The sequence below is a fragment of the Pleurodeles waltl genome, chromosome 2_1 (genome assembly GCF_031143425.1).
Source record: "Pleurodeles waltl isolate 20211129_DDA chromosome 2_1, aPleWal1.hap1.20221129, whole genome shotgun sequence".
NCBI classification, from domain to species: domain Eukaryota; kingdom Metazoa; phylum Chordata; class Amphibia; order Caudata; family Salamandridae; genus Pleurodeles; species Pleurodeles waltl.
The window spans coordinates 682,244,358-682,271,593 of record NC_090438.1 but is presented as its reverse complement, the minus strand read 5'-3'; the positions used below and the strand labels follow the sequence as shown (position 1 = coordinate 682,271,593).

At 44.9% G+C, this 27,236-nt stretch overlaps 1 protein-coding gene across 2 annotated transcripts in view; it reads left to right on the top strand.

The window, feature by feature from the left end:
* Nucleotides 1-27,236, top strand: part of ANKRD12 (ankyrin repeat domain 12) — a 418,715-nt gene that overhangs the window by 280,438 nt on the left and 111,041 nt on the right. The window lies entirely within an intron of this gene.

Below are 27,236 nucleotides of genomic sequence, written 5' to 3'. Positions count from 1 at the left end.
CCGCCTCCCCAGGGCTCGCCCAGGACCCCCTGGGACCACCATCACCAGCGCTGGCCCTGTGCAGAGTGAAGGGGAGGGGCCACATGGCCCCCCTCATGGAGCTACGGTCGGCTCTCTGTCTCCTCAGATGCCCACCGTTGGGAGGCTGCAGATTGCTTTCACTTGGTGGGGTCTTTGAAAGCTCCTGCCAAGCAAGAGCAAACTGTAAGTCCGTTCCCAGTGGGCATGCTGGAAGCAGTCTTTTAATCTATTTTCCTGCCCGCTGCATGGCATAGTGATGGATGCCTACGGGGGGGGGGGGTTGCAGAGCCTAGCCACAGGCCCAAACACCCATGCTCGGGCAAAGGATATGCGTGGCTCTATATTGGATGCCCACGAGCCACAGGGCCTGGCCACAGGTCATGCGCACCATGAGGCTTGGATGCATGTGGTGGGGTGGCAGCATGTGTTGGGTTGGACCCAGGGCCTGGCCACAGCCAGGCCCTGTAGCCAACTCCAGTTGCGCACCGCCAAAGGCTAGATGCATGCTGAGGGTTGACAGTAGGCAACCCCCTGTTGCATTGAAAAAAACTTTAGAAATTCACTGAAAAAAATAAAGGTTACATGGTTGTTATAGATGGAAAATAAAATAAAAACAATGCTTAAAATTCACTGAAAAAAACAAAGGTTAAAGGGACGTTATAGTTAGGTTCTCAATGGGTACCTGGTCCAAACCCAGCACAGGGGCTCCTGTGAATAGGGCAATCTCTCGCCGCCATCGGCCCGCTCCGAACGACCCTAAATTCCTGACCGAACACCCCACGCCTGAGAGCTTGGTCATTCAGGCATCTTCGTCATCCGGTGCATTCTCTTCCGCTCCCCCCAGACAGGGTCTCAAAACGACTGGACCATCTTGGGAAGAAAATGTTTTCAGTCTGGCATTGCGGTCAGTGAACACTGCATGCCTCTTGGGCTGTTAAACCCACTCTTTGTGGGATACGGTCGCACAAGTTCTGCCGCAGATCCTGGAGGAGGCCTGTGTGATCGTCTCCCAGGCTGTTGCCGACGGGAGGGACGCGGCCAAGTTCACCATACTTTTGTGGGCTGGATACGACGACTCTCTAGGTAGGTCGGTTGCATTGACAGTGGCTTTCCGATGCCACGCCTGGTTGGGAACTTCTGGTTTTTCGGAGGATGTCCAGTATACCTTAATGGACATGCCCTTTGATGGCTCTCATTTCTTCAGAGATAAGGAGGACGCGGCGCTGGAGAGATTTAACAACTCTCAGGCTATGGCTCGGTCCCTTGGACTTTCCACTGCCCATTGCACGCAACAGTCTGCCTTTCGCCACTTACGTGGCCACAGCAGGGGCTCCCTGAATCGTCCCTTCCCCAGCCACCGTGCCACCCATGCTGTTCAGCCTCTGTGTGGCTGGGGATGTTGAATCCCACGTGGGTGTGGGACAGGGAACCAGAGGTCTACCCAGTCCACACCTGCCCCTGCTGCAGCCTCCAAACCATCCTAGTCCATCCCTTCACTCTGGTCCAGTTGGCTGCAGGATTTGCCATCACCTGCCCCACTGGGAATCCATCACTACGGACAGGTGGGTTTTGCAGATAGTTCGAAGGGGCTACTCCCTCCCCTTCGAACCTGCCCCACCAGCCATACCTCCATCAGTCATCCGTATTCCGGAGGCTCATTTGGCACTTCTCCACTAGGAAGTTGCGGCTCTCTTGGCCAAGAGAGCCATAGATAGAGTCCCTGCGCCAGAAGTAGGTTGTGGTTGTTATTCCCACTACTTTCTGGTGCCCAAAGAAGACAAGGGCTTACGTCCTATCCTAGACCTTCGCAAACACAATCTATTCCTCAAAAAGGAGAAATTAAAAATGCTCACTCTGGCTCAGGTTCTGTCTGCCTTGGACCCAGGAGACTGGATGGTAGCGTTCGACTTGCAGAACACTTATTTTCATATTCCCATCCTGCCTGCCCACAGATGCTACCTACGATTCGTGGGAGATCACAAGCACTTTCAATTTACCGTGGTCCCCTTCATCCTTACTAGCGCACCTTGGTGTTCAACAAAGTGATGGTGGTGGTTGCAGCTCATCTGAGCAGATTAGGGGTTTCAGTCTTTCCCTACCTCGGCGACTGGCTGTTGAAGGTGGACTCGCCCCAGGAAGTCGTCTTCCACGGTCAGACTATGGCGAACCTCCTGCACACGCTGGGGTTCACTCCACACCTGACTCCACTCAGACGCTCCCTTTCATCGGAGCTGTTCTGGACACAGTGCAGTTTCAGGCCTGTCCTCCCGAAAAGCGAGTCCAAGATATTCAGGCTATGGTTCCGATCTTTCAGCCTCTGTCTTGGTTTTCGGGGAGACTGACCCTGAGGCTGCTGGGCCTCCTGCATCCTGCTAGTGACACATGCCAGATGGCATATGCGGGCTCTGCAGTGGGACTTGAAGATCCAGAGGGCGCAGCATCAGGGAAATCTCTCCAACATGGTCCAGATCTCAAAGGGTACTGCGAAAGGCCTGCAGTGGTGGTTTTTGAATCCGCATTGGGTCGACTGCAGTTCCCTCTCTCTTCTTCAGCCGTATCTATCCATAGTGACGGGTGGGGCAGCCACATGGGAGAGGCAAAGATCAGAGGCCTCTCTGGCGGAGTCTGGGCTCCATATCAATCTTCTGGAGATCCGGGCGATCAGGCTTGCGTTGAAAGCATTTCTTCCCTCTCTCAAAGGGGAAAGTAGTGCAAGTGTTCAACACTACGTCCATGTGGTACTGCAACAAACAGGGCAGAGTAGGGTCCTGGACCCTTTGTCAGGAGTCCCTGAGCCTCTGGACATGGCTGGCACATCAGGCCATTACCCTGGTGGTTCAACATCGAACAGTCTCTCTGAACACCAGAGCAGACTAACTCAGCCATTGATGCATAACCAATCACAAATGGCGTCTCCATCCGGAGGTGACGCAAGGTCTCTTTCAGCAGTGGGGAGAGCCTTGGTTAGATCTGTTCACCTCTGCAGAGAACGCGCAATCTCAGCTGTTTTGGGCATTGTAGTTTCCAAGACGGCATTCGTTTGGAGACACTTTTTTTGTTTTGAGTGAAACTCCGGCCTCCTTTCCCCCTGTAGCACTTTGCCTAGAGTTCTCAAGAAGATCAGGAACAACCGGGCCCAAGTTATCTTGGTGGCTCCAGACTGGGCACGGAGAGTATGGGTATCCAGAGCTATTGAGCATGACCACCATTCCTCCACTCAGATTGCCTCTTGGGGAGGATCTTCTGTTGCAGCAGCAGGGGACGGTTCTCTACCTGAACCTGTCCAGTCTCCATCTTCATGTGTGGAGATTGAGCAGCGGCAGCTGACGGCTTTTGACCTTCCACCCAAAGTCTATGATGTTAACTTGGCAGCCAGGCATCCCTCCACCAAAACGGTATATGCCTGTTGTTGACATACATTTGTGGCATGGTGTACCAACAGATCTGTTGACCCCCCTCTCTGCTCCTCTTTCTGAGGTTCTTTTGTTCATTCTTTCTTTAGCCCAGCAGGGCTCTCCCTTAGGCACTCTTAAAGGTTATTTATCGGCTATTTCGGCCTTTCTTAGGTTGCCTGATCAGCTTTCACTCTTTAATTCTCCCATTGTCAGTCGATTCCTTAAGGGTCTCACCTATTTGTTTCCCCCCACTCCATTTATCATGCCTCAGTGGGACCATTACAGTTCCTTACTTTCAAGACTGTTTTTCTTGTTGCCATCAATTCTGCTCGCAGAGTGAGTGAGCTTCAGACTCTTTCTTCAAAGTCCCCATACTTGTCTGTGCACCCTGACAAAGTGGTGTTACGCACTAAGGCTTCCTTCCTTCCCAAGGCCATTGCACCTTCTCATGTAGACCTGTCCATCGCCTTGCCTACTTTTTATGCACCTCCACATCCTTCTCATGAGGAGTAGACACTCCACTGTCTGGACCCAAAAAGAGCTTCGGTGTTCTATCGTACTAAAGATTTCCAGGTGGACAATCAACTATTTGGATATGTGGGCGCGAAGAAAGGGAAGACAGTGCAAAAACGTACCATCTCTCGATGGGTACTTCTTTGCATCAAGATGTGCTACGCTTTAGCCAAGAAGCAATCCCCTGAGGGCTTGTATGCTCATTCCACTAGAGCGGCTGCTGCTTCCATTGAGTTAGCAGGCAGAGTTCCTGCCCTGGATATCGATCAGGCAGCTACATGGGCATTCTTGCACACTTTTTTACTAAACATTACTGCCTGGACAGTCCGGTCCATCGGGCTACTACTTTGGTTGTTCGGTCCTGTAGGACTTTCTAGTATGATCTTGGTTCGCAGCCCACCTCCAAGGATGGCATTGCTTGGGTATCTACTCTAAGGTAAGGAATCTGCAACTAGAACTCTCTATCAGACGTACAAGTTACTCATCTTCTGTAACAATCTATCTGGTAGCGACATATTCTAGTTGTAGATTCCTTACCGATCCACCCATCCTCCCTGCTTGCAAACTGGTTTCTAGGGGCAAGGCTTCCCCATTCAGGGCCTTGCCTCTGGTGCACCAATCTCAGTGTTCTTCGCTGCTCTGCACTTTAGCATGGAAATTTGTGAAAAGAAACTGAACTCACTGCGCTGAGGTGGCGTCTATGTACTACTCCAGACGTCATCACGGCGATACCGCCCGCGGAGTCGACCAACACCACCTACCAACACGCAAGGGTTTTTGCTCAAAGAAAAAATCTCCAGATCCAGTCTGACAACTGGAGGAAAATTCGAAGGTAAAGAATCTGCAACTAGAATATGTCTCTACCAGATATATTGTTACCAAAGTTAAGTAACTTAACTGTCTCTCTACATGCTGTAACGTCCTCTGTGGGCTTTTACCATGCCCACGGCTTTTCATTCGTTCCTTCCTGCTAACTTCTGAATTCCTTAGCTTTTCATTGGTGAACCGTGCTATTGTCCCGCCTTTAGGTGCGCTGTTCTCTCCCATGGACACTGCCCCGTTACATGTGCCCCATCTCTTTAGTTCACTTATGCTGTTTTTGGCGCACTCGCTTTTATTTCTTTAGGCCAGCCCATCCTACTCAGTTGTGTCCTGGACTCACCTCGTTGATATGCTGCCGCCCGTGCCCTCCCTCCCTCCCTCCCTCCCTCCCCCTACCCCACTCGTCAAGCACCTCTGTTCGCAGCCCTACGAATATGAAGGGACTGGAGGCTGCCAGACTGTGCAGTTAGGGGTGAGGCGGGGGCTGTGGCGATAGCTCTTTTTGCCTTCACCTCCCTCCCCCCAGGCAGATAGGCTTTTGTTACAGTTTTTGCATTCCCTTATGTTTCAAAGAATGTATGGGTCAAGTGCAGTGTTGTCTTCGTTTCAACCTAGGGCATGCTTTGCACACGTGTGTGGCAGACATGGGACCAGCGAGAGTCAAATGAAGGCAAAAGAGCAATGAACGGAGTGGACTGTTCTTCTCGATGAGGAAAAATGAAAATGATTGTTGGTCGTGGAAGTACGGAAACTGCCCACTTTCAATGCTCATTAACCAGCGTTCCTAGATGACGCACGGCAACACTTTTTAAATTTGCCTAATTTTATTTAAGTGTCGTCCTGAACTTTCCACAGATCTCTGTCCTTCGTTCCCACGACCTCATCACTTCGGTCACATAAATAAAGGAAATTGCTGGACGAAGGAATACCTTTTCAAGTGTAGTACTTCACTGAATCCAACATTATTGCATTGGCCGACCCTCGATCCTGTCCGTTGCCTTTCTGTTTTTGTGTGACTAAATGTGTATGTATGAGCTTGTGTGCGCCTGTGTGTGTAGTTTGTCTGTGTGAATATTTGGTTGCATCCATGTGCGTAAGTGCATGGCTCTGCATGTGTCTGTGTGTGTATCTTTTTGTTTAAGTATATGCCTGGGTGACTGCCCGAGTGTGTGGCTGCATATGTGTTCCGATATGTGCCTGTAGGTATCTGTATACGTGTGTGCCTTCATGTATGTTGTGTACTTCTTCATATAAATGAGTCTGTCTGCATGCGTTTGTGGGCAAGTTTGTGTCTGCATGTGAGGCTTTTCTGTTTGTATGCATTAGTTAATAATTGGCTTCTGAAAAGGTCTGTCTATATGTGAGCATGAGTGCGACTTTGTGTGGTTGAACATGTTTGTGCCGCTTGCCTCTTCTAAATGTATCCATGCACCTGTGCGTATGTGTGCTGAAGTGTGTGGATGGTTGTGTTTTAACATTTACCTTCATTATGTATGCGCACCTTTACCTGCATGGTGGTGTGCGTGTCTGAGTATGTGATTGTGTCACTTTGAATTAGTGTTTGTATGTCTCTGAGTGGTCTCTAAGCCTGCCTGTGCCTCTGAGCATACCTTCCCCTGTGTGCTTATGCATGTGTGTGTGACTAAATACGCGTCAGTGTACCCATGTGTACGAACATGCGTTTCATTGCCTGTATGTGATTGCATGGGAAAACGATGCCTAAGGTGAGACCTCTTTTGCAAGAGACATGGAACCTATGTTTCCTCTAAGCTGCGTGCTCGGGCGCCCACCCAATTTCTCTCTTCATGTCCCGCACAAAAGAGCGAGAGAGCTTGCACAAAAGGTAACAGGTAATTTTAATTATGGGGCAGTGCTGGCCTATAACTAAAACTGGGAGTCAGAATGCGTGAAGGCCTTAATGGTCGGTCCCATGGTGCTTTATGCAGCCTTGATGCAAGCGACTACATTCCCTTTTTTAGGGTTGAGTGCAAAGCGCTCTGTCCCTGCTGTAATCTCTCTATGGGCTTCTAACCACGCCCACCGCACACCCAGGAGTTTGATTGGTTTGTGGGCTTGATTAAAATTTGCTTGCTTTCATTAGTGGAAGGCATGACTATGTCATGCCTTTTCCGGTGTTTAGCCCTCCTCAAGCGCACCGGCCAACTACTGAAAGCATACGAGGCTCTGCGTTTAATGTATGGTTTCTGGACTACTTTTTGTTTCCTATTTATTTCCTACACAGCGCGATCTCGCTGGGCAGTAGTTGAGCGCTTTGCATCACATCGACCCTGTTACATGGGTCATTGCATTTTTGCCGTTAATACGTTTGACTGCAAGTGGACTTCTGTTTTACTTTTATTATTTTAAATTTATTTGGCAAGAAATGTCCAGTTCGGAATTTACAACGCAAATAGCTCTTTCTGGATCAAACGCGAGACCTTGGCATTGCTACAGAGATTCAATGTGCTAATAAAGTGTTTAGCACAGAGGTCTCCAATCTTTTCTGTAAAAAGAGCTACTTATGTTCAATGAAAAGCATCACAAGCTACTAATTTTATTAGTGTTGTAATCAAAATTACATTAGTAGCCATCCAGTGTGAAATTGTCAGTAGTAATTAACTCTGTGCATCAGGCAGGGTTGCCAGCAGTAATATTAAAAAAATAAAATTAAAAAAATAAACTTTTATTGATTTGGGATTCCCGTACTTTTGGCTAATACATAACAGCCATATCTGCAATGCCCCAACACCAAAGTGATAATATGAGTAATACGTCTTCCAGACATGACATAATTTATCATTCATATATCAATTTTAAATATATTTTCCAAATTCAACCGTTTTTCTCCAAACACCAGTTTATACGTTCTGAAAATGCAAACATGCTCATCTCAAATCCACACTTTTTTAGTCGCGAGCGCAAAGCGCTCCGTCCCATGCTGTAATCTCTCTTTGGGCTTCTAACCACGCCCATGTCGCATCAGTCACTTTCATTGATTCATTGGTTTGCCTTTTCAAATCCGCTTGCTCTCATTTGTGAAAGGCATGCATAGGTCCTGGCAAGAAAAGTCCGGTTAGGAGTTTACAACGCTAATAGCTCTAACTCGAGCAAATGCGGGACCCGTTGCATTTCAAATGCTTGCTTAATATTGTTGGACATATATCAATGTAATCATTATTATCAGGTCGCTTTTTGTGGAGAGCTATCAGTAGCTAACGAGCTGCTCGTTAGAGAAGCCTGCTTTGGCATATTACAAAACTTGACTCTCGTGCTCTGGTCCTCTATTCTCCTATTTAAAAGGAGTCTTCCATCCTACACTTGAGGAACCCCGATTCCCGTTATATTCTCCCCTCAAAACAGAAGAAAAACTACTTTAAAACATAATTTGCCACATTATGATCAACTCAAGCTTTCTCTAGACAAATGTACATCTTCTCTCCAAAAAGAACACCAGAGTTATTTTGACATTTTTACATTATATGCACTCTGTGATTTTTTTTTGTAGCAGGCACATTAACCCTCTGCGCTACCTTAGGAATACTCCGAGCATCCACTACACAAAAGTACGTTCTTTCTCCAGAAAGAACATTAATCACCAGAGTTACTTTGACATTTTACATTAGATGCACTCTGGACAGAAAAACATCACAAATGGGAAACAAACAGCTGTAACAGTGAGCTAGAGGGGACGGGAGTAGCTAAACATGGAATGTATAGGGCCAGTACAGCTTTAAAATTACGTTGCCTCCGTATTTAGTGCTTTAACATTTGTATGCAGCAGCTGTGTTACTGCATAGCGCTTTAACGCTATTTTCTTCTTTGAAGATGTTTGTTTTTTTGGGCCTCGAGGAATAATTAGTTATTTGAGCGGAATATTACCTGTGAAATTTGTGCACTGTTGCTGCTTCCAAGCCTTGTGCAGACAGCCAACCACAGCTCATGAGCTGTAGCAGCAGTCAGTGATGAAAACAATCAGGTAAGGAGCTGAAATCTTGCCTTTGCTGTGTTTTCACTGTAATACTCTACTATTCAAGAGGGCATTCCAACTGTAATATCGTAAAGTTGGAAGCTACCCCTTAGAGTAGTATTCACAGAGTTGTCCAACTCTCTAATTGAAAACGTGATCTGCTCATTTAGTTTGTTTCTACTTTGCATTCTGGGACTTGTAGTTTTATTTTTATAACATGATACAAGCTGCAAATACAAAGCAGAAACCGGACTAGACGAACAACTCAAGGGTGTGAAAAATCTTGAACGTTTTGTTTGACTCCCCAGAATGCACTAAAGGGACAGTGAACGATTACAAAATCGTAAAATGTTAGTTCGATTTGCAGGTAAGTACAGCACTTAGTTTCAGTCTCTGGGTTTCAGGAAGTCTACAGGTTGGGGTTCCAGTTAACCCCAAACACCCACCACCAGCAACACTGGCCAGCTGGGTGCAGAGGTCAAAGATGTGCAAATTTAACATAGGGTCCTATGGAGAGAGGGGATGTACCTGCGACTCGCAGGGGGTCAGTGGGGGGGGGGGGGGGATTACAGGAGCACTGGAGGGGCCACAAGTAGGCACCAAACAAACTCTCAGCAGCACAGGGGCGGCCGGGTGCAGGGTCCAAACAGGATGTTGGGCTTCCATTGCTGGTCTATGAGGGGACCCCTGGGGTCACTCAGAGGCTGTAGGTGAGGTTCAGGGAGGCATCTCGGGCACACCACCAGTTGGACAGGGAGGAGGGCCGCCTGCTGAACGTGGCTGCACCAGGTGTCAGTCTCTCCAAGGCCTGGGGGCTGCAGGTGCAGTGGGTGTCAATATCTTCGTCTGGAGCTTTTGCGGTCAGGGGGGTCCTCAGGATTCCCTCTGCAGGCGTCGTAGAGGGGTGGAGAGGTCAATCCGGGGTGGGCACTTGCTCGGAATAGCCTGGGGATCCTCTCTAGTTGGTTGGACCACCTGGACATGGGCCATGGGCATCGGGTGCAGAGTGGTTATGACTCACGCATTCTGAGTGAGATGGGAGTCTTTAGTTGTTGGTTTCTTCTTGAACAGGGCCACTGTCCACAAGAGTTCTTGGTCCTTTTAGGCGCTGGAAAGTCCTCTGGAGCTTGGCAGAGATCGATGGATACATCGCTGTTCTTTTGCAGGTTCTTTGAAGCGGGAGACAGGTCGGTAGGGCTGGGGCCAAATCAGTTGTCTTTCTTCTTCTCTGCTGGGGGTTTCAACTTAGCAGTGCTTCTTCTTGTTAGGTTGCAAGGAATCTGGTGAGCTGGGTTCAGGGAGGGCCCATAAATCCTAGGGTATGGGGTGTTTTAGGGGTGAGGGAGCAGTAGCCATTGGCTACTGTCCCTGAGGGTGGTTACACCCTCCTGGTGCCCACTCTCTTTGGGGAGGGGGATACAAACCTAATCCTATTGGTCCCTGTCCTCCAAACCAAGATGGAGGATTCTGCAGGAAGGGGGTCACCTCCGCTCTGGACACATTGGTGGTGGTCCTGGCTGGGGTGGTCACTCCTCCCTGTTTTCCCTAATTTTCCGGCTAGACTTGCCGCCAAAAGTGGGGCTTTGTCCGTGGTCGGTCAGCTCCTCTACCTGGAGTGCCCTGGGGCACTGTAATCCGAGGCTTGAGCCTTTGAGGCTCACCGCCAGTTGTTACAGTTCCTGGAGGTGCGGTGTGTGAAGCACCTCCACCCGGGACAGGCTTTGTTTCTGACCACCAAGAGCACAAAGGCTCTCACTCCATGTGGTCAGAAAGTGCTAGGCTGGCACAGAACGGTCAGTCCTTCACTAGCAGTTTGGCTAACATACAGGGGGCATCTCTAAGATGCCCTCTGTGTGCATTTTTCAATAAATCCCACACTGACATCAGTGTGGGTTTATTGTGCTGAGACGTTTGATGCCAAACTTCCCAGTATTCAGTGAAGCCATTATGGAACTTTGGAGTTTGTAATAACCATCCCAGACCATATACTCAATATGGCTACACTGCACTTACACTGTAGGGGCATATTGCTCATGCAGCATGCCCTCACCTGTGGTATAGTGCACCCTGCCTTAGGGCTGTAAGGCCTGCTAGAGGGGTGGCTTACCTATGCTACAGGCAGTGGTTTGGGCATGGCACCCTGAGAGGTGTGCTATGTCGACTTTGTCTTTTTCTCCCCACCAACACACACAAGCTGCAAGGCAGTGTACATGTGCTTGGTGAGGGGTCCCATAGGTTGGCATATCACATGCTGCAGCCCTTAGAGACCTTCCCTGACCACAGGGCCCTTAGTACCATGGGTACCTTTCACAAGGGACTTAACTGTGTGCCAGGGTTGTGCCAATTGTGGAAATAAAGGCACTGTTTTGGGGAAAGAACACTGGTACTGGGGCCTGGTTAGCAGGATCCAAGCACACTTTCAAAGTTGGCATCAACATTAGGCAAAACGTGGAGGGGGTAACCAATACCAACAGTGGCCCATTCCTACAAAGGGTTTGTGTTGCAATGGAGTGTATCAACTTGTCTGGAGGAAAAAATAAACAAGGAAACTTATCCTTGAACCTACACAGTACGGAGGAAAAAATAAACAAGGAGACTTATCCTTGACCCTATACAGTATGTTCTGGCTATCAGTCAATACGAATCCCCCACTCCAGCGTCATAAAACGTTATAATACATAAAATTAATGCTTTTCACATAATAAAAGTGGATCTCTGCCCTACATCATGGACTCTGCTTAGCCAGTCCCTCCTCAAAATGTTTTTGTTAAAATGGGTATGTAAATAGATGTTTGATGGCATGTGTGGCTGTAGATACACGTTTTGCATAAGTCCGCCATCTAGTGTTGGGCTCGGAGTGTTGCAGGATGTTTTTGTTCGAAGAATCCTTTCGAGTCACAAGATAGAGACACTCCTCCTCTCAGTGATAGTGCACATGGGGATTGAGCCCTTTGTTAGATAGTTTTCTCTCTGGAGTCTGGTCCGCGCGTGTTTCCTCTTGCTCCGGTATATCTCGGTTTGGTCTCTTTTGAACTTTCCCTTCCTTCTTTCGGCGACTCTATGGTAATTCGATCGGGTATTTACAAACTTAAACTAATCGATCCAATTCTCAGCGTCTGGGTCAGATCAGTGCCCTTAGGGGAGTCCAAGCCCTTCTGGGCGCCTACTCCATCAAGTGCTGTCAAGATATGCAGGGCTAATGGAACAAAATCTGTTTAGGTTCTGTCCTTGATACCACTCCAAGTTCCTGCACACAGATCAACATTTGTTGTGTAACTTGTGCTTGCCCCTGAAACATAAAGAGGAAAACTGCAACTCTTGTAGGTCTTTTCGATCTAAAATGACTCTCCGGGACCGAAGAGCACGTCAGTTAGATACGGCATCGAAGACACTGGAAAACACTTCCAACATCTTCGGAGAGGAACATGCACAAGAGGCAGCCCTCTTGGTCCAAGACTCCGGGTCGGACATTGATTCTGACATTGAGAGCCAGTCAATCCCAGCAGCACAGTATGTGAGTACAACAGCCCCATCTTCACACATAAAGACTTTCAGAATGACTTCTAAACTAGTCATCGGCCCACTGCTGCCTTCCAGCCATGGTCGGATCTGAAAATTACATTCGGATGCCCGCTCTGTCTTGGCACCGAAAATTGCCAAGACCAAGTTGTCTTTGGCACTGACGAGGGACTTAACATCATCCCACCCAATCTCGAGATTGAGTTGAGCTTTCGAATTGAGCACTTCGGCTCCAAAAAACAAGCCTTCACTGTCCGCTTCGGAGCCGCCACCTTCGGTTTGACAAAAGGCTTCAGTTCCGGAAACTTTGGACGCATGGGCAATGGCTTCCAAAGCCTCCACTATTTTATCGGAAGGGACTTCAACAGAGCCAGTTTTAGAAGTAATGGATGCTCTTCAGCACCAGATCCATATTAAAAAAGGAACAGGGAAAAAGATTGCTTGTCCCCCTGTTCCAATCAAAAGGAGACTTGCCTTTCAAGAATCATTGGACGCTGCTCCTCCTCCTCCTCAAAAAGTCTCCAAGGATAAAGACAAGGCTCCAGATCAACCTCAGCCTTCTCCACCTCTCTTCTCACTCTCCTGTACTTCCTCCTACTCCTCCACCACCACAATTTCCTACATCTGTCATACAACCACAATTTTATCCACAAGGATCATCATCAGCTGATTTAGGGTGATGTTCCACAGGATGTAGATCCATGGGATTTATGTGATCCAGATCCCATACTCCCTAATGACCCAGATTTATATCCAGCAAGGCCTTCACCGCTTGAAGATGCAACAGCTCACAATCAGGTTATTGCAAGGGCAGGGGGATACTATAATTTACATATGCACACCAACCCTATCGAAGAGGATTTCCTCTTTCATACATTAACCAATACCGATAAAGAGTCAGTTCCTACCAATGCTGCCAGGTTTGCTTGGACATACCACAGAGATTTGACAAAGAACCTGTTAGGGCAAGGGTGATCACTCCAAGAGTCGACAAAGTAGAAAGCAGCACCCTCAGATCCAATATTTATAAAATCACAACTGCCTCCTGATTCTATAGTATTGAGTGCAGCACTAAAGTTAGCTAATAGTCAGTCCATGGGAAATGCTCCTCCTCCTGATAAGGAGAGAAAAAAAACTGGATGCAGCAGTCAAAAGGGTAGCTGCGCAACCTGCTAATCATTGGAGAATTGCAAATTCTCAGGCACTCCTGGCAAGGTATGATGGGGCCCAGTGGGATGAGATAGAGGAAATGCTTTAATACCTTCCACAGGATCATCAAAAAAGGAGTCAGGAGATAGTCTCATAAGGGCAGGCCATCTCAAATAATTCAATTAGATGTGCCATTGATGCAACAGATACACCAGCATGTGGTGTAAACACCAGTGTTCTTATAAGAAGGCATGCGTGGCTAAGGTGCTCAGGCTTCACGCCAGAAATACAACAGGCAGTTCTCAACATGCCTTTTGATAAACAACACTTGTTTGGCCCAGAGGTTGATACCATCAATGACAATGTGAAAAAAGATTCAGAGACGGCTAAAGCTGTGGGGGCCGTACTAATTACACCAAGTAGGGGTAATTTTCGTAGACCACAGTTTAAGGGAGGTTTCAAAATGTCATCTACCGAGTTTTCTACCTCACAGACTGAACAAGGAACCCACGTTTACAGTAGCGGTTCCTTCAGAGGCTCTTACAGGGTGCGCAATAATAAAGGCAGAGGTAAAGCATTCACCTCTAAAGGTTCTGCCTCAAGCACAAACCAGTGACTGTTTACAGATTCCTCCAACATACACTTCTCCAGTAGGGGGAAGACTAGCAAATATCTGTCCCCAATGGTCCAAAATAACCACAGATCAGTGGGTTCGATCAATTATCCAACATGGATATTGTCTAGAGCGCATTTCCACTCCACCAAATATTCCCACTCAGGTTTGCAAACTTTCACGCGACCATCTAATTCTTTTGAAAGAAGAGGTACAATCCCTTCTTCTCAAAAGGGCTATAGAACCAGTTCCCCTATCTTAACAAGGGTTATGAGTATATTCCCTATATTTTCTTATACCAAAGAAAGATGGATCACTAAGACCAATTCTGGATCTCAGGCACCTCAGCCTATACATCCTTTCAGGGCATTACCATATGGTCACTCTGAAAGATGTTATTCCCCTATTACAGTATTACAGTTCACAAGGATGCTTACTTTCGTGTTCCCATACATCCAGCACATCACAAATACCTCAGATTTTTAATTGCGGTAAAACACTTCCAATTCAAGGTTTTACCATTCAGGACAAAACCTGCACCCACAATATTCACAAAATGTCTAGCCGTAGTTGTTGTATTCCTCAGTAGACAACATATTCACGTCTTCCCATACTGGGACAACTGGCTTATCAGGGCAAATACCATCCAATAATGTCAGAATCATACTCAGTACACAGTAAATCTTCTACACACACTGGGATTTACAATCAGCTTTCTCAAATCCCATCTCCAACCCTCACAGATACAGCCTTATCTGGGAGCAGTTCTCAATACTCATTCAGGGTTGGCATATCCAAACCGAGCACACATTCAAGCCTTTCAAACTCCTCTGTCTCAATTACAGGAGAACCACACTTACACAGTGAGAGTAGTGATGCAGCAATTAGGAATGGTGGCTTCATGCATTGCCATTGTACCTCATGCCAGACTACATATGCGTCCCTTACAGTAGTGTCTATCTTGTCAGTGATCTCACTCACAGGGTCATCTCCAAGATCCAGTGTTGTTGGACCGCCAGACTCACTGCTCTTTGCAATGGTAGAATCCCATCAACCTCTCCAAGGGGCTGCCCTTTCAAGACCCTGTGCCTCAGATCACTGTTGCTACAGATGCATCACAGATAGGTTGATGGTTCATCTGAACAGCCTTACAATACAAAGCAATTGGGATCCCATTCAACAAACTTATCACACAACTATTTGGCATTACTAGCAGTCTTTATAGCGCTCAAAACATTTCTGCCACAACTCTCCCACAAAGTGGTTCTAGTCTGTACAGTTAACATGACAACCATTCATTATCGGCAGAAACAGTGGGGGGGCACTCTTCTCAATTGTCCCTTCTTGCTCAGACAATATGGAAATGGGTAATTCACAATCACATTCAGTTACTGGCAGAATATCTCCCAGGAATGGAGAATCAGTTTGCAGACCTCCTAAGCAGGATGCAGCAACAAGTCCACAAATGGGAACTTCACCCACAAGTACTTCACCAATACTTTCACCTGTGGGGAACACCAGAAATAGAACTCTTCTCCACCGCAGAAAATTAAAAATGCCAAAACTTCATGTCCGGATACCCACACCCTCAGTCCAAAGGCAATGCTCTCTGGATGAATAGGTCCGGGATACTTACTTACCCTTTTCCGCCTCTCCCACTCATTCCATTTCTGGTTCACAAACTGAGACAACCATCATTCACCTTGATTCTTGTAGCCCTCACATGGGCGCATCAGCCTTGGTACACAACACTGTTGGATCTGTCTGTGGTTCCCTACCAGAAACTTTCCATCAGACCAGACCTTTAGACTCAAAAGCAAGGTCAAATGAGACATCCAGATCCCAAAACACTCAATCTCGCGATATGGCTCCTGAAGTCATAGTTTGGATATTTACAACTCCCCTCTGAATGTATGGACATTCTTAGAGAGGCACATAAGCCTACAACTAGACAGTGTTATGCTGCAAAATTGAAACGTTTTGTATGCTACTGTCAACTTAAACACATTGATCCACTCAAAGCATCAGTGCAAGGGATTGTTTGTTACCTGCTACATTTACAAAGGGCAAATTCAGCATACTCTTCTATGAGACTTCATTTAGCAGCCATAGCTGCTTACCTTCAAAACAGGCAGCATATTTCTTTATTCAGAATTCCAATAATCAAAGCCTTTATGGAAGGCCTTAAGAGTCATTCCACCCAGTGTTCCGCTCAACTATTGAACCTTAATATTGTCCATACCATACTCATGTGTCTACTTTTGAACCCATGCACTCCTGCTCTTTGCAATTTCTTTCATGGAAAGTTACCTTTTTGTGGCTATCACTTCCTCAAAACGTGTAAGTGAAATACAAGCTTTCACTTTAGAAGAACCTTTCTTCCAGGCTCATAAAGATAGAGTAGTCCTTAGGACAAACTCTAAATAACTCCCAAAAGTAGTTTCACCATTGCACATTAACCAGTCAGTTGAGTTACCTGTTTTATTTCATACAGCCAGACTCAGTCACTGAAAGAGCTCTGCACACACAAGATGTTAAAATAGCTTGCATGTATTAAAGTGATTGGACTAAAAGTTTTAGAAAATCTAAACAGCTTTTTGAAGCATTTTCAATGCCTCACAAAGGCAGTCCAATTTCAAAAACTACAATAGCAAGATGAATAGCCAAGTGTATTCAGACTTGTTTTCTGAATGCTAAAAGACAATTACCTACAACTCCTAGAGCACATTCTTCCAGGAAAAAGGTGCTTCAATGGCTTTTTTTCTTTTTTTTTAGGAAAAATACCAATAACAGATATTTTGTAAAGCTGCTACTTGGTTTACACCACACTCATTCACTAAGCACTATTGTTTAGATGTTTTGGCTCCCCAACAAGCAAATGTTGGCCAGGCAGGGCTCAAAATACTTTTTCAGGCCACTCCAACTCATACAGTCTAGCTACCGATTACTTGGAGGAGACTGCTTTACAGTCTGTGCAAAGCATATGTATCTATAGCCACACATGCCATTGAATGGAAAATGTTACTTTCCCAGTAGACATCTGTTCGTGGCATATAGTGCTGTAGATTCAAATGCGCCCTCCCTCCTCCCCAGATGCATGTGGTCATTGTAATAGAATTATTCTACAAATATTGTTCCTATGTATATACTATTCATGGGCATTCTTTTGTATGATATACAATTCCATACCTCACCTGTGTGGGAAAACATTCTAACAAAGGACTCTATGTCCATGAGCACTATCACCGAGAGGAGTCACTCACTCAATCTTGTGACTCGAAAAGATTATTTGAACAAAAACAACTTGCAACGCTCTGAGCCCAACACTAGATGGTGGACTTATGCAAAGCATGTGAATCTACAGCACTACATGCCTCGAACAGATGTCTACTGGGTAAGTAGCATTTCCCTTCTTTCCTTTCAGAATTCTCATGCTTTTAATAGCGTTCACACATGGCTGACAGAAGAGGAGCTAGAATTATCAGTCAATGTAACACAAACAGTGTAGTGGCTCATGTATTATTAATCCATTTTTTATTTGGGTGGAAATAAAAGGGACTGCAGTGTGGAAAAGCATGGATGGGCACATCATATGGGCAAAACATGTATGCCAAACTGCCTTTCCTGTTCAATCCTTGACCTATCTTGTTTGCTGTAATATAGTTAAGTTTTCATTGTGTTGATTTTTGAAGTTAGGCAGTATATACAAAAAATGTTTTATCAAAATACAGGTAAACATGATAGCACTGGGGAGTTTGTTCAAACACTGGTTTAGTGATGAGGCTTTTCAGCAATCCTGCTTTTGGGCACTTTCATTGATTTGACATTCACCATTTATACAATTTAACACAATTCATAGCAAGTGCAGATAGACTTTGCAACTCTTCCCACCAATGGTGTGTTTTCCAAAGATATAGATGGTACAGAAATACCAGTAACCTCTCTATATCACAGCAGGAGTTTATTAAAATCTTGCAGGATGATTCTGAAATTATGCTTATCCACCTTGTTAAAGGAGGTGTGTAGTACTTTAAGCCAGTGGTTTCCAACCTTTTGACTTCTGTGGACCCCACTTTATCATTACTGGAGCCTGGAGACCCCCCCAGAATGATTATTGAAATCCAGGGATCCTCCCCACGGAGTAATTACTGGAAGCCTGGACCCAGGCCTAACAATTGTCGCTATTTTGAAACGCAAAACAATACACAAAAGATACAGAAACAAGCATTCCATCATACACATGCACAAATGATAAAACATTTTATTGAATTTGCAAACTAATAAAATAAAAAAGTTAAAAAAAAAAATTTAATAGTAAGGTTGGAGCTTTTCTAAATTCAAGTGAAACCACACATCTTCCATACTGTATTCTGTTTGAGGCACCTATTCTGCTCCCACGAATCAATCTGAGGATACTAATTTAATTTTTAGCTTCCAATTTTGAATCCTTCACATTTACAGTACAGTTAAAAAATGTCAGTTGTACATTTAGCAGCTATATTTATAGACACTTTGTTAATCTATTAATATTATTAATTTTTCTAAGCAGTCGTGGACCCTCTGAGGAGGCTTCGTGGACCCCCAGGGATCCCCAGACTACAGGCTGGGATCCACTGCTTTGTTATGAGTGATAATTGTGAGAAAGCGCACCAGCAACTCCCCTATTCAGGTTGTTATTAATTGCTTGACAAGCAGATCTACAAACCATAATCTCATGTAGCTTACTATAGGAATGGAGAGAAAGGGGGTGACTGAATTATGAGGAATATGCTTTCTCGAAGAAGCACTGGCAAAACCAATAAGTCTTGCGTGTGCAAGAGCTATTTTATTTGCCAATATGTTTTAGAAATGTTGTACACCAGCGTAGCTGCTAAAAGTTAGTAGGGAGGGAGTGTGAAGGAGTGGTGTAGAGTTGAGTGGGATGGAGTTGAAATTCATCTAGTAGGGTGGACTGTGGTGTGTGGAGTAGAGCGGAGTGTCGTTGAGTGGTGAGCAGAGAGGAGTGGTGTATAGTGTTGAGTGGAGTAAAGTGGTGTACAGTAGAGTGGCGTAGAGTAGATTGTCATGGAGTGGCATAGAGTGGAGTAGGAGAGCGGTATGGCATAGAGTTGAGTAAAGTGTTAGAGTCGAGTGGTGTCGTAGAATAGAGTAGTGTAGAGTGGCAAAATGGCTGTTGCGCAGAGCGCAGTAGTGTAGTGTGGCACAGAGTGAATTAGAGTGTTGTGGAGTGGCATAGAGTGAAGTAGAGTTTAATGGACCAGAACCAGAGCTTTATAGAGTGGAGTACCGTAGATAGTATTGGCGTGGAGTGTATTTGTGTAGATTACAGTGACATAGTTATGCATAGTAGAGGGCAGTGAAGTAGGGTAGATGGTTTTCGGGTAGAATGAAGTGGCATAGAACGAAGTAGTGCAGGGTACACTGTAGAGGTGTAGATTAGAGTGGCATGGAGTGCAGTGGTGCAGAATAGATTAGAGTGGCATGTAGTAGTGTAGAGTACAGTAGAGTGGCGCAGCATATAGTGCAGTGGTGTATAGTAGAAGGGAGTAGGAGTGCATTAGCAGGAAGTGCAGTGGCGTAGAGCTGCAGAGTAGAATAGGGTGCAATGACAGAGTACAATGTCGTAGCGTGCAGTGGTGTAAAGTTGCAGAGTATTGTAGTGTAGAGTGCATTGTTTTTTTTTTGTAAAGTGGTGTAGAGTGCATTGGCGTAGAATACAGTGATGCAAAGTGCAGTGGTGTAGAGTGGAGAGGTGCACAGTAGAGTACAGTGGCATAGAGTGCAGAGTAGATTAGAGTGGCATAGAATGAATTAGCATAGAGTGCACTGGAGTAGAGTGGAGTAGTACATAGAGTGAAATGGCGCAGAGTGGAGTGGTGTAGAGTGCAGTAGCAGAGAGTGGAGTGGTGTGTAGTAAAATGGTGTGGTCTATAGTGGTAAAGAGTAGTGGGGCATGGACTTGTGCAGAGTAGAGCGCAGTAGGGTAAAGTGGAGTATGTATGGTGTGGTAGTACACTGCAGTTACAGACAGCTCATCTTTAATTGAAATTACTCCTTTGTTATAAACATATTAAAATATGTGTTTCCACCAAACTTCAGAATTACCCAAAAATGTGCACCATTTGTGCATTTCCATTTCTGATATACTCTGAAATATCTTCACAGTTCATTTACAGACATTTAAATTTTCTTGTGTGCTAGAAAAAAAATAACATCAAACAACTATCCTCATTTACTCCCCAGTAGCTAGCATGATTGCCACATAAATCCTCTCACTTTGAAATCAGAGAAAGAAAAGTAAACTCCAGGCTTCCGGGAAGACAGTCATCCATTTGACATCTGTCTTTGAATGCACAGCAAATTTGACAAGATAAGCACAGGATTTAAAGACCTGTTTACAGAAATCCTGTACTGGTGGATGAATACAGTAAATAGCATTTTGGCACAAGAAGGACAAACTCAATCTGGATAGCCTAAAACAAATAGAGCCAGCAAATAGAAAGCAAGCAAATGTGAGATACAAACCACAAAACCAATGGTACGCAATGGGTGGAATGCATTCCCAGGGAAGCTTTCCGAATGTCCCCCTGATGTCCTTAGCAAATCAGACAGCTGAGCTGTCCTGTAGGCTTCAACCTGAAAAGGACAGACAAGTTCATATTAACGTGACAGTGCTGTCTTTTTTAGCGAAGTAGAAAACATCCATTGGGAACCTACATTCCTATTGATAACCCTTGACGTAAATTCTCTCTATACGTGTATACAACATGGTGGTGGTCTGTGGCATTTAAATATTTCTTTGAGTAGGTCTCTGAACACGAATTATCATAAACATATGTTGATGGTGATGAATGAATTTTTGAGGAAAGATATTTTAATAGACGTCCGGGACTGCAATGGGCACCTGATTCAGCCCCAGTGAGAGGTGCAGGTAGTCTGGTCATGAGAAAATGACAGATACATGAATCTTATGATGTTGATTTGTTTGCACTGACAAATCTATTTGTAATTTGTGATGAGCGATTGTAAGGGTTTTATTGCCAGTTTGCAAGATGATTTAAACCTCTCCATTACAGGATGCATCAATGATGGAGACATTGATTTTTTAGATATATATGAATAAGTGCATGACGATACCCTGAATAAATGCCTGTTTTGTAACAAAACTGCTGAGAATTGTTTTACATGCCGGAAGTTAGTAGCTGCCAAAACTGAATGGATAGTTGCCTATGGAGACATGTTAGAGCCAATAGAAATTGCACCATTACTGAGCTGTACCAGTAGGAGGAGAAAAATATCATGCCTAGGTTTCTACTGAGAGGGTATCCACAAAATGTTTTAAAATTAGCAGTGCAAAGAAGACTACATTCAGAAATACACTACTGTATGACTATACTGCGTTGGATAAAAAATCATCCAAGACAGTGCGATTCATTACTATTTTCAGTGAGAAATCACGTGAGGTGTATAATACCTTTACAATATATTGGGAACTCTTAGCATCATACGGGTCAATGGGAATATTATTACACCAAAAGTAGGCAAAACATACATGAAATTCAAACCTCTTAAGGTTATGCTTGTACACAGCAACATGAAGGACATGACTAGGAGCAGCTTGTTGAAAAAGCCAATGGGATTCCACATATGTGGTCACTGCAAAACTTTCAAGAAAAGGGAGAATGTGAAAAAATATCCCACATGTTTTGGGCAAATGCATAAGATCCATAAGCATATAATATGTTCTCACATCACTGCATATATGTTTTAGTTTGACCCTGTGGTGCGAAAAATCTTGGGAATCTTAGCTTTCCTGTTAGGAAGACGGCTTTGGAGCATTTGAGAACAATAAAAAATATAAGGACTGCAACTCTGATAGGCTAGCTTTCTTTGTTATTGACCACATTGGGTCCCACAAGCGAAAAGGAGGCAAGGAAAGCGATTAACAAGAACAGAATCACACCTTAAAATTAAGATGGGAACCAAATGTCAGTGGCGCTGAATAGGGTGCAAAAACTACCAGTACACATAGAAAAATAACTTGCTGCTAGGAGATACTGTCATATGGAACAAGAATTGTTCTGGAGGGACCAGGAACTGTCAGGACACATGAAAGTACAATGTGTTGCTGTGAGCAATTGGTGTACAGAACAGAAATGGATTTGGAGAGAAATGGATTTGCAATTTGTGCCCTAAGTTTAGTTTTATTTAGATTCTTCTTTTCCCCTTGTTTAATTATCTCCCCACTTTTCTCCTTCCTCCTCCACTTCCATTTTTTTTTTACATGTTCATTTCTTCAGCTACATAGGAGGTAGAAAAAAAGCACTATTTATTTCCATATGGAATGCTATTTTAAATTGCAGTATAGAATTTGACTACAGTATTAAATAATTGTGTGATGTGTGTGTGTGTGTGTGTGTGTGTGTGTGTGTGTGTGTGTGTTAGTCTCACATCAGCTAAGAAACAGCCCACTGAGACTTGATTATCACATAATTAGTTCCTTTTGGGAAGTGAGATGAATGTATGTATGGCCTCTGTAACATGGGATTTGGTCAAAAGGATTGTATGAATCACTTTAACAATCAGTTGACAGTATATACAACAGATGAATAAAAGCCAAATGCTGGTCTTGTTATTATTTCTATGAATTTAATACTACTTGGATTTAAGGATTATACCCAATGAATTAATATTTTTCAAGGGTTATTTTGACAATTCAATAAAGGCAGAGACTAAATGATTTTCAGAATTGGGAAAAGGGGCTTGATGAAAAGGGTTGTAAAGTCTTTATGCACTTACTAGGTTAGTGGGGACCCCAAAATTATAACCGCTCCCACCATTCAGTCCCTTTTTAGGTCGACCGCACAAGCTCTTTGACCTATTGTAAGTATTGTGGGCTTTTAACCACGTCCACCGTATGACCATCACTTTCACTCGGTTGTGGGCTTGCCATTCAAACATCACTTCATGTCATTGGTTATTGCTTTACGTTTGTCCCGCCTTGAGGCTGTTTTTGTCAGGCCTTGCAAACTGCCTCTTTTACATGGATTATTGCACGATTGCCGATATGCTTCAGTGTTGGTAAACTATTTTTTTTTTTATCTATCCCCTTCGTGCTGCATGGCAGCCATGGCTCTCACAGAGCGAACAGGCACAACAGCGTGAACTCGATCTCTGTATTGGAGCACTGGTCACATTGTTCACAGTTACCTAATCAAAGTCATTTCTTGTGGCCCTCACCTTAAAACACTTGAAATTGGTAAATGCTTTACATAAAACAGAAATCTTCAAAGCGAAAGCGGCTGTCCCAGCACAACCGGAGAGCTGATACTACAATATTCACTGTACTCAGGAAAACTCGACCCATAATGCTTTGCAAGCATTCCTTTTCACAACATTTTTGCCCATGACTCACTAATGCCTTTGGTGGTCCTAGGACAATGGGACCACCACCATAATGTTCAGCAAGACGTGCTCTTTCTGTATGTCTTCTTTGGGACCCCACACCAGGTTAGCGGGGACCCCAAAATAATAACCCCTGCCACCATTCATTGTCTTTTTGGGCATTCTCCTGACTGGAACCTTTGTTTTCCATCTGGGAATAGCGTGTGTTTTAAGGCCTTATTTGTAATGTCATTGTTATAGGCCTGCAACCCTTAAAAATATGTAATGCACTATGCCATCTAGGGGGGTGACATATCTGATTGCTCTGCATCATTTATTGCCATTTTCTTTTTATGTGGTTTGCCCTCTAGGGGCTAACTATATAGTCACATGACCATGTTTCTTGCACATGCTATTTTCATTGTGGTGTCCACTAGGGGCTGTTCGAAGCATTACAGTTGTATCGACAAATTAGAAACTTGCCCCATAATGCTTTGCAGGGCACTACTTTTACAAAACATTGTTGCTCCTAACTCAGCCTGTTGTGGTCCTAGGACAATGGGACCACCTTCACAACATTAACCACTGTTAGAAATGGGGTCTCTGGTTAGCAGTTTGCACTCTGTCCAAGCAGGGACCCTCACACTTGGCAGGACAAGGGAGATACTCACTTAAGATAACCCCTGCTTTACCCGCTTGGTAGCTTGGCACAAGCAGTCAGGCTTATCCCAAAGGCAATGTGTAAATTATTTGTACCAAACACACAGTAATACAGTGAAAACACTACAAAATGGACACACACCAGTTTAGAAAAATAGCCAATATTCATCTAAATCAAACAAGACCAGAACAACAAAAATCCAACATACACAAATAAAGTTATGAATTTTTAATATAATAGATTCTGACTCCATAGAAAACAATGGAAACGTTGTTGTTACACAGAGTACCTGGGTTGTGTCAGAAATAAAGCCGCAAGGGTGAGCGTGCACCGGAAAAGTCCACAGTGCGTTAATTCCTTACTCACAAGTGAGGCCGTTCGTCGTTTCTTCTCCGGTCCGGTAGGCAATGTGTTGTCTTTCTCTCAAGTGAGGCCATGCGTCACTTCTTCTCCGGTCGGGTACGCACTGGGTTGTTTTTCTCTCTCGCAAGAGAGCGATGCATCGATTTCTGGACTGGCACCTTGGGCAGTTTCAAGTCGATTTTGCACCCAGCGACAATGCGTGTGAAATCTGGCCTCAGGAGGGCAAGAACCCGCACTGCGTGGGATTTGCATCGATTTTAACAGCTGCAAGCGGATGTTGCGTTGTTTCTCCAGCTGCGATGCAGGTGGTGTCGATTTCAGCTGCGATGCAGGTGGCGCATCAGAATTTTCCATGGACAGCTCCTGTACGTGGATTTCCACCTTGGTTCCACCAGGTTCACCTTTCAAGGGCCCAGGGACCGGATAGGGTGCCACTTGCCAGGGTAGGAGTCTCAGCAGAGAGTCCAAGTGCTGGCAGAGGAAGTCTTTGATGGCCTGAGACTTAAAAACAGAAGGCAAGCTCAGTCCAAGCCCTTGGAGACACTTCACAAGCAGATATATAGCACAAAGTCTAGTCTCTGTCCTCTTTCAGGCAGAAGCAGCAACTGCAGGCCAACCCAGCAAAGCACACTCACAGGCAGAGGGGCAGTACTCCTCTTCCAGCTCTTCTCCTTGGCAGGGGTTCTTCTTGAGTCCAGAAGTGATCTAAAAATCTGGGGTTTTGGGTCCACTACTTATACCCCTTTCTGCCTTTGAAGTAGGCAAACTTTAAAGGAAAGTCTCTGTTATTCACAAGATCCTGCCTTGCACAGGCATGGCCCCAGGCAAACACAGGGGGTTGGAGACTGCATTGTGTGAGGGCAGGCACAGCCCATTCAGGTGTAAGTGTCAGCTTCCCCTTCACTCTGGCCCAGATGGCCCATCGGGATATGCAAGCTACACCTCAACTCCCCTTGTGTCACTGTCTAGTGGAGAATCACAAACAGCCCAGCTGTCAGTCTGACCCAAACAGGGGATACTCAAGCAGGCAGATTCACAGAATGGTTTAAGCAAGAAAATGCCCACTTTCTAAAAGTGGCCTTTTCAAACTGACAGTCTAAAAAACAACTTTACCAAAAGATGCATTTTTAAATTGTGAGTTCAGAGACTCCAAACTCCAAATCTCTATCCGCTCCCAAAGGGTAACTGCACTTAAAAGGTATTTAAAGGCAAACCCCATGTTAACCTATGAGAGAGAGAGGCCTTGCAACAATGAAAAACAAATTTGGCAGTATTTCAGTGTTAGGACATGTACATGTTCCACCTTCAGCATACACTGCAACCTGCCTATGGGGCTACCTAGGGCCTACATGTATAAAAAGGGAAGGTTTGGGCCTGGCAAGTAGGCACACTAGCCAGGTCGATTTGGCAGTTTAAAATGGCACACACCGAGACACTGCATTGGCAGGTCTGTTACATGTGTACAGAGCTACTCATGTGGGTGGCACAATCAGTGCTGCAGGCCCACTAGTAGCATTTGATTTACAGGCCCTAGGCACCTCTAGTGTACTTTACTAGAGACTTACTAGTAAATCAAATATGCCAATCATAGTAAGCCAACTACACATACAATTTACACAGAGAGCACTTTAGCACTGGTCTGCGGTGGTAAAGTGCCCAGAGTACCACAGCCAGCAAAAATAAAGTCCAGCACACAGTCAAAACACAGGAAACAGAGACAAAAAGACAGGAGAGACAACGCCTAGGATGCCAGGTCTAACAACCACAATGTGCTATTTCTTTCTACATCATCTCTGGGTCCCCACACAGATACTGGGGACTCCAAAATAATAACCCCTCCCACCATTCAATGTCTTTTAAGCTTTTTGATGGCTAGAACTTTTGTTTTATAGCTAGGAGAAGTTTTGTTTTAAAGGCCGTGTTTGCAAGATCATTGCAGTAGGTCTGGTAGCCTTAAAAAAAAGCCCTCTAGGGGCTAAGTATATGGTTACACTGCATTACTTTTTCCTGTGTTTTTTCATGAGTATGGTTACATGACCATGTTTCTTACAAATTATATTTTTGTTATGGTGTCCTCTAGGGGATGTTTTGAGCATTACAGTCTAATGCCAAAAGTTTAATTCTGATAAAGGATTAAAAGATAGGTGTAAATGTTTTTCTAATATCTCCTTATTACAATTAAACTTTGCACTTGTATAGCGCACTACTCACCCGTTAGGGTCTCAAGGCGCTGTACGCATACCACTGTGGAACCCCTCCTGGCTTTTCCCTGTGAGGCGCCCACTCCTGGGCAACCCCCAGGGTGAAGCCAGGCATCCAAGAGCTGTCTGGGCCGCTGTGGAGATTAAGCAAGCTATTGCCCAGAGTTACAGAGTGGGACCCATTAATTAGATTAGGCACCTAGGCGAGAATTATCTGGTCCAAGGGAAATGAGCTCAAGACCCGCCGAGGCAGGAATTGAACCCTGGTCCTGCGCCAGATCTCTGCATCAGGGTCTGCCGCTCTAATCACTGTGCCACACTTCTCCACAATTATGACCATAATTCAGGCCAACTAACATCCTTATTACTCTGACTGTTTGAACACTTTTAATTTGTTTGGGTGACCCTTCTAGTTTATTTCTCCTCTGTCTGATGTTTTTTGGGGGGGAATTATGTTAGCCAGCCAGCAACTCTGATGGTAGGGTGGTGAAAGTGGTATTATATTGGAATTAGCATGGCAGATTTAAATGAGGATGTTAAATGGCAACATTTTCATGTTTTGCTGCAGATACAGGAAGAAAGTAAATGGAAGTGTTTTGAATATATTCTGGGCCATTGGAATTATATG